Raw genomic sequence first — 17,519 nt, 5'->3', positions numbered from 1 at the left:
TTTTCCATGTTTTTCTATCAAAACATATAACTTTCCAAAATGACTTGAAATGCTTGCATAGTTACACAAATGATGATCTTTTAATTGAATTTTGCCAAAACAAAATCACACTTCGTGCAAGCAAAAGTGTCTTCCATACTAAGTGGAATTCAGTTTATGCTCATATTTGTAGTTCTAATGTTGATAATTATTTCAGGTGGGAGGAAGGAACATCGTACTTTTAGGTCAGCAAGACAGGAAGAGAACAAAGATATATTAGTAGGGACATCAGGCCAGCAAACTCAGAAGTGTTTTCTACTTAGGAGAAGACAATAACGTAGCAACCGATTTTAACTTTAATTGCTTGAGTAAATGTAGGGTATTAAAGGGACAGTTCCACTTTTCAGAATAGCGCATTTGTATCCTTTTCCAGTGCATTATGAACAAAAATTATACTTTATCGTCCACACTGTAGATTGTTCTTTGGCTTCAATACCTGAAAAACCCAAAACAAACAAAGCCATTTTCTGGGAGCTCATGTAGAAGTAAGGTTTCATGTTTGATGTGGGTTACATGCCTATTTTCCTAAAAGCAATATCAATGTTAAAAGTTCAGAGTCACCATATCACAACACACATGAATGACACTTAGTAATCTCCAAAAGTCAATAATACATGCAGATAGTCATTATTGAACAGATTCATTGCAAAATGTGTCAGTTCTACTGTTAGCAAGGACTGGAGGCCAATTTCCTGCCTGTCCACTAGGAACCAACTTTGCCTGTGTAACCAACTTGCACCTTGCTAGCTAGGGCATTGTGGATGTCGATGGTTTAAGGCTGTACAAGGATCAATCTCTTAAACTATTACCACAAGTAAAATATTTTTTTTGGTTTAGGGGTTAGATTTAGGGTAAAACTTGCAATTGGGTATTGTTTTAGAAATATAATTACTTTTAGGTTTAAGCATTACATGTTAGGTTTTGGGGCAGGATTTGGCATTAGGGCTAGGGTGTATTTAGGCATGAAGTTTAGGTTGTTGAGGTTAAAGTTACAGGTATGAGAAATTTAGATTAGGTTTAGAAGATAAGAAATGTGGATTTCTGGTGGTCTGGTCCAAACACTTCCCACGATGTCCAAAGCTGGTGTTTTGGGTAAACCACAATAGCATTTTATTGGACATCTTTTGTTTTATTTATTTATTTTTGAGTGCCCTGCATCTTCAGGATGCAATGCACCTTGAATTCATGAATCCTACTTTGCATTTACTGTTAAAATCTTTATTGCTTGGCATATTGATCACGGCCTGGTCTAAAATGTCAGCCAGGTTCAAATATTGTCACATACTCAAAATGTTGTGTCCTGAAATGGGCAAACCCTTAACAAGCGCTATACTTGCATTGCAGCTATTGTATATTTCTCATTGTTTACTCTACGTAGTGGAGATACAATGTCTTCTTGTCTTCACTAGGATTGTTTGTAAGCGTATTAATGCCGTCTCTAAAGATTTAGCAAAGGTAAATGTCAAAGTGTCATGAGTCATTCATGCACACTCCCCACCTGTCTGCTCATCTCACCATCACCGATAGGGTGTTAGTCTGTAACGCCATAGATGTTCTTTTTTTAAGGAATACATTTGTTGTAATGACATGAATTAGAGCAGCATAAGATTAGAAAACTCAGCATCCATTGATTTCTAATGCACAATATGCATTATCTTTCCTTCCATTCCATTGCAAGAGCATCCCATATCACCGTATACGCTGTGTACATTGGTCGCTGTACTCAAGTATGCGTATATCGGAGTGTATGTGTGCAAAACCTCCCACAGCAATTCAAAGACCCCACCTCCATCACGCTTCAGCACATCTAGCTAGCTATATTGTACTTGCTACATTCTGCCACTCTAACTTGAGATGGTGAATAATGTCATCCCCTCTTGGGATTATGTAAGCAATCATGTCTTCTCTCCCTTTTTGTCGTAGCTCTCAGGCAATAAATCTATTCAAAATGACAGTTGTTTAAAGCAATAGACTGAAACTAATTTTAATTTAAATTGATTTACCCAAGCTTTTTCCTCTCTCTCTCTCTAACTTCTTGAGGAGGACAATTCAAACACGCAAGGCCATATGCAGAAATCAATTTCCAAATGGTTGATTTGAACGGTGTGGGGGAGCTTTGGGCTGTGTCTCTGTAGAGATCAGATCAGAGGGCATGGGGATGGGGTGTGTGCTGGTGTGTGTGTGTGTGTCAGAGTGTCGAGTAGAATACCAAACCTCATGATAATTGTTGCGTGGCTCAGTCAGTTCATTAGCTTTCAATAGGCGCAGGGGAGATGTCATGAAGCGACAGCTCACCCACGTGCAACTGCGTGTGTATGTGTATGTGTAAGGGTGTAAAACACCTTATTTAACCTTTATTTATGCAGCAACGCCCGATTAACACCAAGGTCTCCAGGTGCCCTGAGAACAAAAGCAATGTACCAAACAGTACCACAGTTCAATAAAAACAAATATACATACATACACATTATAATATTACAAATAACATACAAATATACACATTAGAGAACAATTACTGATACAGATTTCAACAACCCCAATTTATTTATTTTGTCCAAATGAGAGTATAATAGAGTATAAATACAGTGGGTTTGCATTTTCTGGACTTACACCTATTATTTACAGTAAAACAATGTCACGAGTGCTGTCTAGAATTGCTATAATATTATTAGTAAGTCACGATAAACCTTGCTGTAACCTGGAAATTGTAAGAAGGATCAGTGATTGGATACCTTAATATTCAAACAATTTCTATGTAACAACCTGTTTATTGGGCTCACGCGTACTTAAACAGCCAATCAACCCTCAGACAAGGTCAACATCATAACCAGGGCTACGTGAGGGACTGAAGTTTACCCTTGGTCCTGTTTTAAAGTGATTACATTTTACGGTATTAGTCTCCTCCCGACCCAAAGAAATATCCCTAACGGTGTACTCTCTCTAACCCTTACAGTAAAAAAAAAAAAAAAAGTCAGCCGTGGAAAATGACTCAATCCCTCTCTGTGTGGTTGGAGACCTCAAATATAAAATGAAATGAAACCTGTTGTAGAAATGGAGGGATGAAAATGAAGAGATGAGGCGTCGTAAATCTGACTCACAAAACCATTAGGTTACTGTACCTTCTCCTTAACGGCTCCACTCTCTATCTCACCTTTGGAATGTCTCCAGCGCTAACGTCTTTAAAAGCTGCACGCTGTGCCTTCCACAAGAGTGTGTGTGTGTGTGTCTACAAACCTGCCGTGCGTGCTCATGTTCCTTGTCTGTTCCACTTTAAGTATGTGTGTAGATTTACTAGATTGCTTCTGAAACCTCTGAAACCTCTGGAATAGTGTCCTGCTCACAGGCTCCTCTTTGAACTCTAATCCATTATCAGGGAGTATCGGATTTGTCCCAACAGGTGTACAGTGTCAAATGGTAGGGGCCCTCTGACAACCTACCACAATCACAAGCAGGGAATAAAAGGATGAGCTATCAGGTGCAAAGCAATGGGGTACCGTGAGGGCTCGGCGAAGGCACAAACAACCAAAAGCTTGTGCATACACACTAACGACCCGCACACGCTCACCCACACAGTTCAGTTGTCAACCACATCCTCCCTAATGGTGGTTAGAGTTCAGAGGTCATACCATGTGGTAAAGTATTTTTTTTTTTTTATTACCTTCCCGAATGTTTCTCTAGCCAGCCATAATAAAGTAACCTTCGGTTGTATGTCAACAATAGAAAATTATTACATGTAAGATATTGTTTCCGCTGTTTTGGCTAGAACAAACTCCAGTAACCATTTTCAAACTTTCTCCTTCTGAAATATGTTTCCTCCTAATTATTTTTCCTTTGCCGGATTGCTTTATAGTCTCCTCATCGTAAACCAATCCATATCGCAGCAGCCAAAAAGGACAGTAGAATTACATTTTTGGAGGGTAGATTGTAATGACTGACACGGTGGAAAACCAAACTGTGTGTTGGATCCCAGCATGGAGGGCACAGTGGAGAAGCCGTGAAGTCTTAATGTCAGGGCTCATCTCTCCCCTCACCCTGAGTCTGAATCCCTGGAGGATCCCTCCCCAGTCCATGGGACGGTGGTGCACCCAAATTGCACCCTTGACCCTTAATAGTGTGAGACGAATAAAGGAAGTGCACTGTGCATTGAAACGAGATCCGTTCAGCAGCCTATTCTCTGTCTCACCTCTACACTGGTTTGTTTGATCTCTCACTGCCCCCCTCCAATATGTCCTCTTTGAGAGAACCCCCCCCCCTCCCCCGCCCTTTCAGATCTTGTAACCTGCCTGGATCTGACAGAATCGCAGAGGTGGAAGGGGATGGGAGCTGGAGGGATAGGAGGAGGGAGGAGGGGTGGGCCAGAATGCCCTCCCTCGTGTTAGATCTGTCCATTGGACTCCACTGTCAGATGTCAGAAAGGTGTCCTCTAAAATGAGCCTACCAACATCCAATAACTAAGGCTTGTTGCTCTGGTGATCATGTACAGGCACATCTGGGACATTTTCTCCCAATGCTGGTGATTTCGGATCCTCCTGAGACAGTTAGGAACATGCACAGACATGTTTCTTCATCCCAGACTATACTTCGTTGCACGGAGGAAACACTGCTTTACTCTTCTTTTAAACACTATGATCAGTACAGCAATCTGTATACCTTTAATTATGTACAGTAGGTAGATGTCAGTGTCGTAGTTTCCTCCCGTGGGAATGGTTGGGTACCGTGTGAAGATGTCTCCAGGTGGAAAGACACTCTTTATTCTGACCTTGCTTTAGATGCTGGAGTTCAAGTAAGCGGGTGTTCAAGCACAAGCTTTGAATATTTAAACAACAACAAGAACAAAACAGTCTTTATTTCAGAGCACAAGGAAGAAATGTATGCATTATATATGTAATAGTGAAGTTACATGAATGGAAAATAGGCCGGGCTTTGTTAAGGGGAAGCTGTTGGAACTGACTTGTTTGCAGAACAAACCAGATACTGACACATTCTTATGACATGCATCTGGTTTACTGTTCACAGTGATGTTTGAACAGCATCTAATCAGTATTATCAGGGAGTAACTGTAATAATGGAATTTCTACCTGGGTTAATCCCCGATCAAATTGAAAACGAATACACTGATCCACCATAGGCTCTGCCTTGTCAATCATACTGTAAATCTATCATTAATTAGTCCATTCTTATTCATAGTTATCTTGTGAACAAAACACCTTTCATGTCTGGTAAAGAAAGTTATAATTGGCCAAGTCTACAAGAGGGTCGTCACTTGTAGCAGCCAGTGTGGCAAAAAAGCTCTAACAGAAAAAAATAATTTTATTTACAGGAACAGCCGTTTTTAAAAATCCAGAAAGTCAAGCGCACTCCCTAAAGTAGGTTGTAGTTTTCCTAAAACATGTAAAATACATGGGTAAAATCTGGATTTTCTTTGTACTTAGCTTTTGATCTGCAGAACTGTTTTGACAGCCTTACACGTAGGAAACCATATGGAAGCCCTGAACTGTAAGGTGATTACGTTTCTCATAATTTCGAGATAGTATCTAGTTATAATGAGATAATGTCTCAAAATGACGAAGAGATGCAGATGCAAAATAAATAGTTTTTTGTGTTTTTATAAAAATAAAAATAAATCTCTGATTAATTGATATGCAAAGCATCGCATGCATCTATCTTTATTTTGAGAAAGTGGATGGTTGTTTTCCTTACATTTTTGATCATGTGTTGTCAGTAACATCTAACATCTAGCATCTAGGTTTCTAGCCTTCTATGAGTCGGTGAGTTAGGCTATTCTTTTCAGCTTTGACTTGGCCTCAGAAAGCTGCCTTTGCTGTTACAAAGAAACCCGACAATGTTATCAACAGCTGATAACTCTCAAGGATGTTCTGTAGCTGATAATTTCCGTATGCAAAACAAATGCTTGAAAAAAAAAAAACAGGAAGGAATACAACCATTTACTTTCTGAAAATAAAGAGACATGCATGAGATGCTTTGCATACCAATGAATTTGTTTATGTTGAAATAAAAACAAACTTATTTTTTGCTGCTGCATCTCATGCATCTGACAGGTTTAACTTGTCTTAATTAGATAGTATCTCAAAACAACAAGAAAATTTTTTCTATTTTTTATTTTATTATTTCATGATACTATTTTGTTATAACAAGATATAATCTTGAAATTACGAGATAAACTAAAAGATAAAAATATGCAGCACCCAAAAAAATGCTATTCACAATTTATGGCTTCCAGAGAAACATGACATATACATAGACGCTGAAGTGATCAGGTTCTGGCGTTATCCTTAATAATGATAGAAATGATAGAGTTCAACTTAGGTATGGCATCAAAGGTATGTTTCATTTTATGGCATTTTATTTTAACTTAGTGAAAAAAAAAAAATGTTTTAGTCACAGTGCATAGTCATTGTGGAGGCAGGACAGAAGTACCTGGAGAACAAAGGACATTTAATAAAAGAACCAAACATGGCAAAAGAAAAACTAATCACGATCAAACGGCACAACCGTAACACAAGGCTTACGCCAAAACAAATAACGACAACATACACTGGGAAAGGAGGAACTTAAATAGGAACAGTGATTAGGGAAACAGGTGAGGGCGATAAACGACAAAACGAGTGTCCGTGATCTAAAGGAGGGAGAGAGGGGATTGGATCTCACTGGCACAGAAATCATGCCGTGCCAGGATGTGACACACATTTCTATTTGTGAACTATCTTTGATTGTCTAGTTGCATTCATGTGGCATATACTGTCATACTAACCCCAAAAGGGGTTCGAAACTGCCTCCACATTGAGGCCCCCCCGCAATGAAAAATTATGAACTGCATCAAAATGAATTGATGTTGGCCACTGACTGTGTTAGCTGTTAGTTGGCTAGCAAACCCAAGAGAATAAAGTTGACAGCCTGCATGGCAATGCAATATCCAGTATCTGTCAGTTCTGTAGATGTAGAACAAATTGACGTAATGACTGAGTAGGGTCAAAAGATATACAGTATAACTAATAAAATAAATAACTGGGCTGCGTCTGTAGTAAACAAAACATAAAATAAAAAACATATAGACAGCATAAACAAAGGCATTATTAAAACAGACTGAGGGTATTAGAGTCCTGTTACAAATGATCAACATAATCAAGACTATTTGTTCTATGTGGCAGAGAAACGCGGCAACAGACAGAGGAGTGGTTGAGGTTTCGTTAATGTCAGGAGATAAATGCACTCCCGCGACCAAATGATGCTGTCTTATTTAGCCTTTTCACAACTGAAATGTGTGCAACCATTTCATAAGCACATTAACACACTCCAGACCGTGCTTTGCCAGGGAATAACCGCACACTTCAACAAATAACGACAACATACACTGGGAAAGGAGGAACTTAAATAGGAACAGTGATTAGGGAAACAGGTGAGGGCGATAAACGACAAAACGAGTGTCCGTGATCTAAAGGAGGGAGAGAGGGGATTGGATCTCACTGGCATAGAAATCATGCCGTGCCAGGATGTGACACACATTTCTATTTGTGAACTATCTTTGATTGTCTAGTTGCATTCATGTGGCATATACTGTCATACTAACCCCAAAAGGGGTTCGAAACTGCCTCCACATTGAGGCCCCCCCGCAATGAAAAATTATTAACTGCATCAAAATGAATTGATGTTGGCCACTGACTGTGTTAGCTGTTAGTTGGCTAGCAAACCCAAGAGAATAAAGTTGACAGCCTGCATGGCAATGCAATATCCAGTATCTGTCAGTTCTGTAGATGTAGAACAAATTGACGTAATGACTGAGTAGGGTCAAAAGATATACAGTATAACTAATAAAATAAATAACTGGGCTGCGTCTGTAGTAAACAAAACATAAAATAAAAAACATATAGACAGCATAAACAAAGGCATTATTAAAACAGACTGAGGGTATTAGAGTCCTGTTACAAATGATCAACATAATCAAGACTATTTGTTCTATGTGGCAGAGAAACGCGGCAACAGACAAAGGAGTGGTTGAGGTTTCGTTAATGTCAGGAGATAAATGCACTCCTGCGACCAAATGATGCTGTCTTATTTAGCCTTTTCACAACTGAAATGTGTGCAACCATTTCATAAGCACATTAACACACTCCAGACCGTGCTTTGCCAGGGAATAACCGCACACTTCACCACTGAGGTGTGCGCTTATTCCCTGGCGTGTGTTAATGCTGATGTATAAAGCCAGATGGTGTTACACTATATACAATATGGTGTTTGGGAAAGGTGTTAATGGAGACAGGGGAGGGATTGGGAGAGAGGGCCAGAGAAAATTAAGGTGACGAGAGAGAGTAGGGCAATGGGTTATTGCCTGCTGGGAGGCCGACTCCAGATTAGTCTCCTCAGCTGTCTGTACGCCATATCTGTCATTTGTTTAATGGCTGGATCAACATCTGGTGAAGGCTGCATAAACACAGCTCTGTTAACGGCCTGACTGGGCCGCCTAATGATAACAACATACACAGCTATAGACAGAAAAAAGGCGAGATAGCGAAAGAGACAGGCACACACAGCCAGATATTGGGCATTCTAGTCGTCTCACCATTCCCAGACGCCACAGCCCAATATAAAGTAGTTTAGACAGTCCAGCTGCCTCTGAGAACCCAGAGAAAGAGACACCCCTATCTTTCTGGTCTGCCTCCAATTTTTATTGGAGTCAGACCTCCCCCTTTGTGCCTTGGTCAAAAGTAACACACTGTATATGGACGCAAGTGTCAAGCAAGGGTCAAAGCCAAAATGATTAATGGAGATGGGGCTGGGGCTCCTCAATCTTTCTCTAAATGAATTGACGTCACGCCACAGGTTGATGTGCTGTTTGTTTGCTCCCACGTCCAATCATACACACATGCACATGTCTGCCACTTTTCAGGGAGAGGAAACAATGTCCAAAATGTCACCCCATAACGTATAGTAAGCTACTGTTGACCAGTTGTTGGTCTCACAGAAGAATGTCACAGTAAACGTTTTGCCGTGCACTACCGCTTTATTTTTGGAGTGAGAAGGTGAATCAGACTTTGAAGGCAAGCACAGCTACACTAACGTATAGCCCTACTGTAAAAACTACACAAGAAAGTGAAAAGATTAAATTTTACCACAACTATAGTGGATTAGGCAAAACTCACTAGTGGTTCCACACCATAGACAAGGAATGTCTATTTGGTCACAAGATGCTGGATTTGACAGCAGTAACTGAATCCATGATGATGCCAAGCTTTTTTGGTTAATGCATTGTTTTTATTTGTTATTACACATTTATAGCTCAGTGTAATTTCCCATGGGTTGCGTCTCTGTATATACGTTACAATGATGGGGGCAAATCTGTAAACAGATATGATGTGCATGTCATGTGATGACCGTTTGGTCTAGTATGGTGGCTTGTGAATACAATAACATTGTTAAAGCATTGTTTAGTAGGGTGTACCATTGATATCATCATGTTGCCAAATTTAAAGATGCCAATTTTGTTATTAGCCTAGCCATATGTCCCCTAAATCATGCTACTTATTTTATCTATCTGGCTTGCAACCAATGTCTTCAGCATAGCTAGCTATGGCGAGCACTGCTCAAGAGGTTGTACCCTCAACACCCACCTAGACTGGGCATAACTGATTCAAAGCTCATTCTCATATGCGTAGTAACGTATACACATAATCATGCATGGAAGGCCACCTCTATTATATTAGCATTATTTTGACATTAGCCAGATCATATAACTGTGTGGAAACATACAGTGCTTACGGTTTGAAGAGGACATTCCTGAAACTACTGTAAGGACTCAGCAGAAGCTTCATGCTAATGGTGAAGCCACAAAGAGAGCCGTGCCCCCTCAGACACCCAGGGTACATCAACACAATCAATGCTCCAGCTACTCCTGAACCTCCAGATGGCCACTGGTCCATTCTCAGCTGGTAAACAGTTCAATTTCAATTGACAGCAATGTTCACCATTTTATCCCTGATCCCAGAAGTTGTGGTCTTTGACAGGAGCGGCCAGTCTGTTCTACAGATTATTTTTTTTTCAATCAGTAAAACAGACTGTCAATTTTTTTGAAACTGTGGATGTTTTAAAAACTGTCACACCAATTCAGTTCATCACATTCTGTCACAATACCTTGACTATTGCATTCTGAGTGTATTTGGTGAGTACATCAGGTGGGTCCCCTAGTCCCTGTCTCTATTACTGGAAAAGACGAAATACATGGTGTGAGAATGAAAATGCACTCACACTGGCTTTCCATCAGTTTACTTTGTAATCTGTACCTTTCTGAACTGTTCATGTCATTACTTCTGCCTATATATTCTCCCAGGGAAGAGAAAACACACTGCTAGCTCGCCCAGCGAGCACCTGAACTTCTTGAGGGAGACTGATGGCTTTGTACCTGGAGATACTTGAGGCCCAGCATTAGCTGCATGATAAGCACTTCAATCATGTGAAAATGAGGCAGCAGCCAGTGCTGTAAAAAGAGAAATGGAGATGGCCCAAACCGTATATTAGTGTACTTTTTTTAACAGCAGTTTCCTTACAGTGTTTGAAAAGTTTGCAGAGGCCATAAAAGATTGTTGGCAACTAGTCTAAACCGGCTGAATTCTGAGCCGATTTTGGTTGATTTTTAATGACGACCTGGACAAACTCATGGAATTGCAAGACAAAACAATAAATAGAACAAAACATAAACACTGTTAAAAAAACACACAAAAGAACAAATCATTACTGTACAAGGAATAGACAAATAAATACTGAATTACTCTAGATAAAATGAGACCTAAAGTAGGTTTGGGTTCAGGAGGCGCTGTTATCAGCCTCTAGTATCATTATCATTTTTGGAGTGAGGTGTGACGAAAGCTGCAAGCTTAAGTGTCTTACACAATTTGTTCTAGTCATTGGCGACAGCACACTGAAATGAGAAATGAGTTTAAAGGTCACACCGATGATGGCTGACAGCTTGCTTGTTAAAATAAGAATGGCAGTGTGGTAAATAACTAACATTTGTGAGGAGCTTTTTAGTGGAATGCTGGAAGACTATGTCACAATAGTCAAGCAGTGGCAGGCTGTTTCTTTTTTGATGGGAATACTTGGCAGCGTAGATGAAGGAGGCTATGTTGTGGAACAATAAACAATTTTGTGTGTAACTTAAGACTGAATGTGGGTGATAGGTGTATTGAATGAAAGTAAGCAGTCATGCAAAATACCAAACTATTTCTAAGTGTTGTATAACAAGCAGATACATCTCTCTGGTCACCCCAAAAGCCCTCACCTCCTTCGGCCACCACTCCTTCCAGTTCTCAGCTGCCAGTGACTGGAATGAATGACAAAAAAAACCTGAAACTAGAGACACACATTCCCCTCACTGCCTTGTCCGAGTTACTGACCCTTCATTGTACGTGTTAACTCTCCTCCATCATGCGCACATTGATCCTGCACATAGTTGGCCTTATTATCTCTGTCATGCCCCATTTACCAGTGTACAACGAGAGGAGAAATGGGCAGTGTGTTGTGAGGAGCCTCCGCGGAGTGTAAGGTCTGCAGTGTTGTCTGCATTGTAGGCCAGACAGGGCAGACGCACTTACATAGTCAGCCCAAACAAAGTGATCACTGAAGCTCTCAACAATCTTACATTCACCAGTAGACACTACCTCCTCATATTGGAGTGCTGTAGGTAGCTGAGTTGAGGGATTTCATTTTATTTTCCTGGATTCTACAGCGTTGCAGAAATTATTTGGATCCGAACTACAGGTGGGAAACTGATGTTTCTAAAAACTTGCCTTCGCTTTTCTGGTTGCCTGAGTGAACTGATTCTTTGCTTCTCTTAACGGGTCATCACCGTTCTGGTTAAAACCTGGTTATGTCATGTTGCATGGTAAACCCTAATGACATTATACTCAAATATTTCTATTAAGTGCAACTCGAAGTTAGTGAAATGTTGCTAATAACTTAAAATGGGTATGTTATACTGACTAACTGAATTGATTGATTTAAATGAAACTTTTCCCAGCATGTTAGGCTTGAGGATGATTTTGGAAGTGTTTTATTATTCTTTTAAGGCATGTACACTGACTGATGATTTTATCTTAGCTACACAAACTTCAAACTCATAAAGTTTTGTAGAGTAAGCCAATCATGTAGTAAACAAATATTTTGCACCCGCTATTGAAATGATTGTTACAGTTAAATCAAAAATGCATCTTGCTGTCACAAATTAATCTGGAGTCCAGAAGTTGGAATGGTGAGACGGTTCCATAAATCCAGAATAAAAAAAATATCTATGAATGTTTTTCAACCATGACTTTCTGACCACTGTAATATGAAAAACAAGACTTCAATATTAGACCTCATGACATGTAAAGTGTTAAGAGTCGAACATTTATAACAGTTGTCAAGAAATAGAAATGATTTAAATGAATAAGTTCAATAACTATGCATCTGTCATTAACAAATACAGTGATTGGTGGTAATTTTAGAACTCACTTGAAAGGGCAATGCATACTGGGTAATGATATTTTATTTTCATTACACAATTCCTTAAAGCAAATACAACTCAAATCTGGACCCAGTTAAAACAGCATCAACAGAAAATACACTCACCTAAAGGATTATTAGGAACACCTGTTCAATTTCTCATGAATGCAATTATCTAATCAACCAATCACATGGCAGTTGCTTGAATGCATTTAGGGGTGTGGTCCTGGTCAAGACAATCTCCTGAACTCCAAACTGAATGTCAGAATGGGAAAGAAAGGTGATTTAAGCAATTTTGTTGGTGCCAGACAGGCCAGTCTGAGTATGTCACAACCTTGAGGCGGATGGGCTACAACAGCAGAAGACCCCACCGGGTACCACTCAACTCCACTACAAATAGGAAAAAGAGGCTACAATTTGCACGAGCTCACCAAAATTGGACAGTTGAAGACTGGAAGAATGTTGCCTGGTCTGATGAGTCTCGATTTCTGTTGAGACATTATGATGGTAGAGTCAGAATTTGGCGTAAACAGAATGAGAACATGGATCCATCATGCCTTGTTACCACTGTGCAGGCTTGTGGTGGTGGTGTAATGGTGTGGGGGATGTTTTCTTGGCACACTTTAGGCCCCTTAGTGCCAATTGGGCATCGTTTAAATGCCACGGCCTACCTGAGCATTGTTTCTGACCATGTCCATCCCTTTATGACCACCATGTACCCATCCTCTGATGGCTACTTCCAGCAGGATAATGCACCATGTCACAAAGCTCGAATCATTTCAAATTGGTTTCTTGAACATGACAATGAGTTCACTGTACTCAAATGGCCCCCACAGTCACCAGATCTCAACCCAATAGAGCATCTTTGGGATGTGGTGGAACGGGAGCTTCGTGCCCTGGATGTGCATCCCACAAATCTCCATCAACTGCAAGATGCTATCCTATCAATATGGGCCAACATTTCTAAAGAATGCTTTCAGCACCTTGTTGAATCAATGCCACGTAGAATTAAGGCAGTTCTGAAGGCGAAAGGGGGTCAAACACAGTATTAGTATGGTGTTCCTAATAATCCTTTAGGTGAGTGTACATATATACACACACACACACACACACACACACACACATGGCGATAATGTCTTTGAGTGGGCTACCTGAGTCTGTATATACCTTCTGACTTAACTCATAATCCTTTAGGTGAGTGTATGTGTATGCTTTTTCTCACTAATTTAAGTAGTATGCAATGATAATATGCACTGATGAGCCAACACATTATGACCACTCACAGGTAAAGCGAATAACTCCTATCATCTCGCAAGGACGCATGTCAGGTCTGGGTAGATTAGATGGTCAGCAAAAAATATGTTCTCACAGTGAACGTTTTGGATGCAGGTGAAATGGCCAGGAGTAAAGACCTGGGCGACTTTGACAAGGGCCAAATTGGTATGGCTAGATGACTGGGTCAGAGCGTCATTGCTTCCGGTCATCAGTACCTACAGGATGCACTGCTGGAGGATGACAAACCGATGGAGGGAGTGTGATGCCATGGAGCATCAGTGGGACGTGCTGGACCAACAAGGCCGATCCACGGCAGCTCCACCTCGCAACTTAACGTTGGTGGATCTGCTGCTAATGTCTCTGTTCCAGATACCACAGGACACCTTCAGGGGTGTCACACGGAAAACCAACACCCTTTTAGACAGGTGGTAATAATGTTTTGGCTCTTCAGAATATGTTTAACCAGCCATAAACCTACAACTTTTTGGAAAATGATTGCCTTAATATTTTTTGAGTTCTGTGAACTAGTGGTTTCCAGTGTAGTAGTTCTTTTGCTGGTCCAAACCCTTCATTGACAGCTTTTCTTAGAGGAATAAAGTAGATCTATACAGTGTCTGCTAGGCTTATCACACCCATCGTAGCACAAATATATTCTATTGCAGGACTACATTTAAGTACATTTAGAACAGTTCACTAAGACATACCGAACTGCTCAATTATAACAATAATAAAAATGAAATATTTAACAACTTTTTTCTTTGAACAATTTCACCTTCAAGGCTTAGGTTCCTCCCATAGTTTGTGTAAGTTCAATATGATAAACAACAATTGCATGTTCATGGCCTTTTTTGCTCATCTTTAAAACGGTGCCAATGATTGCATGTCCTTAGTTTAACAGGTATAATATAAAGTATAACATTCTTTGGAATCAAACAAAGACAATGATGTGCTTAATTTGCATACTGCATACATATTTGCAAAATGTTTACATTTATATAAAAGGGTGGAAAAGGGCTGCCATCACAAAAGCTTGCTCTCTCTATCCTTCCTGCTCACAGCTGTGCTATATAGTGGGCCTCGTTGTCACATTCTCCTGCATAATTCAGCAAGGTGAAGGTTACCAAACCAATTTACCATCAACATGGTTGATTCTAGATTTTGTCTACATACACTGTTTGAGAGATTTCCAAACATTGCTTTCATTTCAGCACATATAACTGTTCTGAAGTATACTGTATTAAATGTGTTTCTTCTTCTCAATTGCACAAGAATACACATGCAAAACTAAATAAAATGTCCTTCTCTTTCTTGTGATGTACAGTAAGAGTCCACATAGTCTGTAAAATCTCTGACAAAGCTTTGACATTCTCACAGATGCCACAGAAAGACAATGTATTCCGAGTGTGTTTGACGGTTCAGTATTAAATGACCGGAGGTCGTAACGTTAACAGGAAAAAATTACAGGCACTACAACGAGTGGGAAATACTTGTAGGAGTTAAATGAAAGCAATCAATCCAGTGCGATTTAAGTGATAAGTGGATTTTCTACCCCACAAACACAAGAAATACATGGCTGACAGATCCAATTTGGCGATGCTCATTGCTACAGTTTGTCACAGGCAAGGGGAGCTATTTGGAATATGAGAGAGAATAACACAATAGACAGACTTGTCTTTCTATTTTGCATAATAATTTCTGTAGCATTTGAATGTATATTGGCATGTTCCCGAGACATATTGCCGTTTATGGGTGTCAGTTGAGGGAAAATATAGCAGTATGTTCTTCTGTGAAGTAGCTAGCTCGTTTGTTTACTTTGGGTACAACAAGGCTCATTCTAGGAAAGTGCAAATTATGCTTGTGATCACAAGGTTTATGCTTTTGTGTGATCTACAATTATTTGAGTGAGAGTGATGGATAGAGGAAAATAATGCTATTAACAAAGCAGGTACTTCTGGCTACACAAGAAACTGGAGATTCATCTGAGCAAAGAATGATTAGGAAAAGAAAGCATTTAAAAGACGCTTATCAAAAGGCTACGTATTTCTGCCACGGTCATTCTATAGATCAGAAAGCGCAGTAATCACTAGTGAGATAATGTAGTTGAACACTTCAGTGTAGAATGGCTGAGAAACTCAATACTGACAATTCAAACTTTCAAAAGGCTTTCTTGAATTGGAGCCACTTTTTGAGTGCAACGACGCGCATTTGAGACTCAAGGTATTCTAATGGCCATTCCAGTGTGCTGAATGGCCAAAGGAGCAATTTTCAGATGAATCGTGCACCAGGCTTGCGTCTGTGTGACCCTTTAAGAGGTGTGTTCTGTGATAACGTTTCAGTTGAAGCCCATGTACATCAGTTTTCCTACCGGTGGTGCACTGAGGGACGCTGCCTGGGAATTCAGGCTACCAGGACACTAACAGAGATTTCTTCAACGTTCAGGAGCCTTAGATGTGTACACAGACCTGTCCTCAACCCACTTTTGGACTGTCACATTGCCTACTTCAATTGGAAGAAATTGCATCCTACAATTCTACAAGGTGTCGTCGAACACTGATCAGGGTAACATATTTTGATGCAACGGGCTCAAAAGCACAAACATGGGGAACTAGCTGTTGTGTAAGAAAATGAAGATTTCAATATACCTAATGTATTTATTGCTGACGTTATCATAGTTTTCTCCACTAGACAAACTAAATCACCAAACGGCTGTATTTTTGGAGCTTCTTTGCAATGTAAGTACAGCCGAGCACAACACCAAAAGGGCATGATCAGTGATGGACGTTGAGCTCTGTCCACCGATACTCTGTAAAAGGACACAAGAGGAAAAAGAACAGAGCGGGAGGGTCGTCACAGTATTTCAAAAATGAAAATTGCTTTAAATACGTTTTTGATTTTTCCATTGAGGAGGGTAATTTCATAAAGTCATTTTGGGGGCGGTTTCTAAGTTTGTAATGAATGCTGGACCTTGTGGTAATTTAGGAACAGACAAATACAGAGGAAGTTGATACTTCCTGAGTCTTTTTTTCATGACACTAATGTATCATAGTAAACATTAGTTAAGTAACTGGACAATACACAATAGGCACTCAAATTTGAAGACTGCAAGGCTTAATTTGCAAAGCAAATTTTCAGTATCCAGATGTACGTAAATGTTTCTATTCTTTCTTAGCTAGCTACTCAAAGCTGTATCACTATTGTACTTGCCATTTTCTTATTCTTCATCAACTCTTGACTCTAGAAACTTGTTCAGTTCCAGGTAGAATGAACACATCTGTCAGCTACCACCACTCGTTCTTGTCATGTGTCAAACAATAAGAACGTCAGGTCTTTAATTAGAATTTTCAGTTTACTGGAATTGATCCCAAACCTGCTACAAATAAGTTAGCATACTACTGGTAACATTTCCAAAATGTAGTCTTACAGAAATCCCACCCCTGTGGATTTGTGGAAAATCAGAGTGATCGAAATTCAGCGATAAGATGAAATATTATTGACAGATTGAAATATTATATGACCCAATTATGGTGACATGAGGAGCATTCATTTTGTATGATAGGAGGATACCAATTATGAACTTTTTTTGAGTGAGCAGAACAGTATGTCTTTGTATGACAGGTCAGCTGTAAAAGCAGGACCGAAGAACACAAAGGGCATTGGTAGCAGAGGATTCTAAGGTTAAAGGAATACAAAATGTAGAGGAGAAAAAAAGATGA

The 17,519-nt window shown here is 39.9% G+C and overlaps 1 long non-coding RNA gene across 1 annotated transcript in view; it reads right to left on the bottom strand.

The window, feature by feature from the left end:
* Nucleotides 1-332: 332 nt before the first annotated feature.
* The window catches only part of LOC117593599, a 106,203-nt gene continuing 89,016 nt past the window's right edge, over nt 333-17,519 (bottom strand). The window contains exons 2-3 of the long non-coding RNA XR_004575033.1: nt 2,392-2,439; nt 333-475 (exon numbers count right to left, since the gene is read on the bottom strand). This is a non-coding gene — a long non-coding RNA (uncharacterized LOC117593599). The remainder of the gene's footprint in view (nt 476-2,391; nt 2,440-17,519) is intronic.

The sequence above is a fragment of the Esox lucius genome, chromosome 21, assembly GCF_011004845.1.
Source record: "Esox lucius isolate fEsoLuc1 chromosome 21, fEsoLuc1.pri, whole genome shotgun sequence".
Taxonomy (NCBI): Eukaryota; Metazoa; Chordata; class Actinopteri; order Esociformes; family Esocidae; genus Esox; species Esox lucius.
This window is presented reverse-complemented; position numbering and strand designations above follow the sequence as displayed.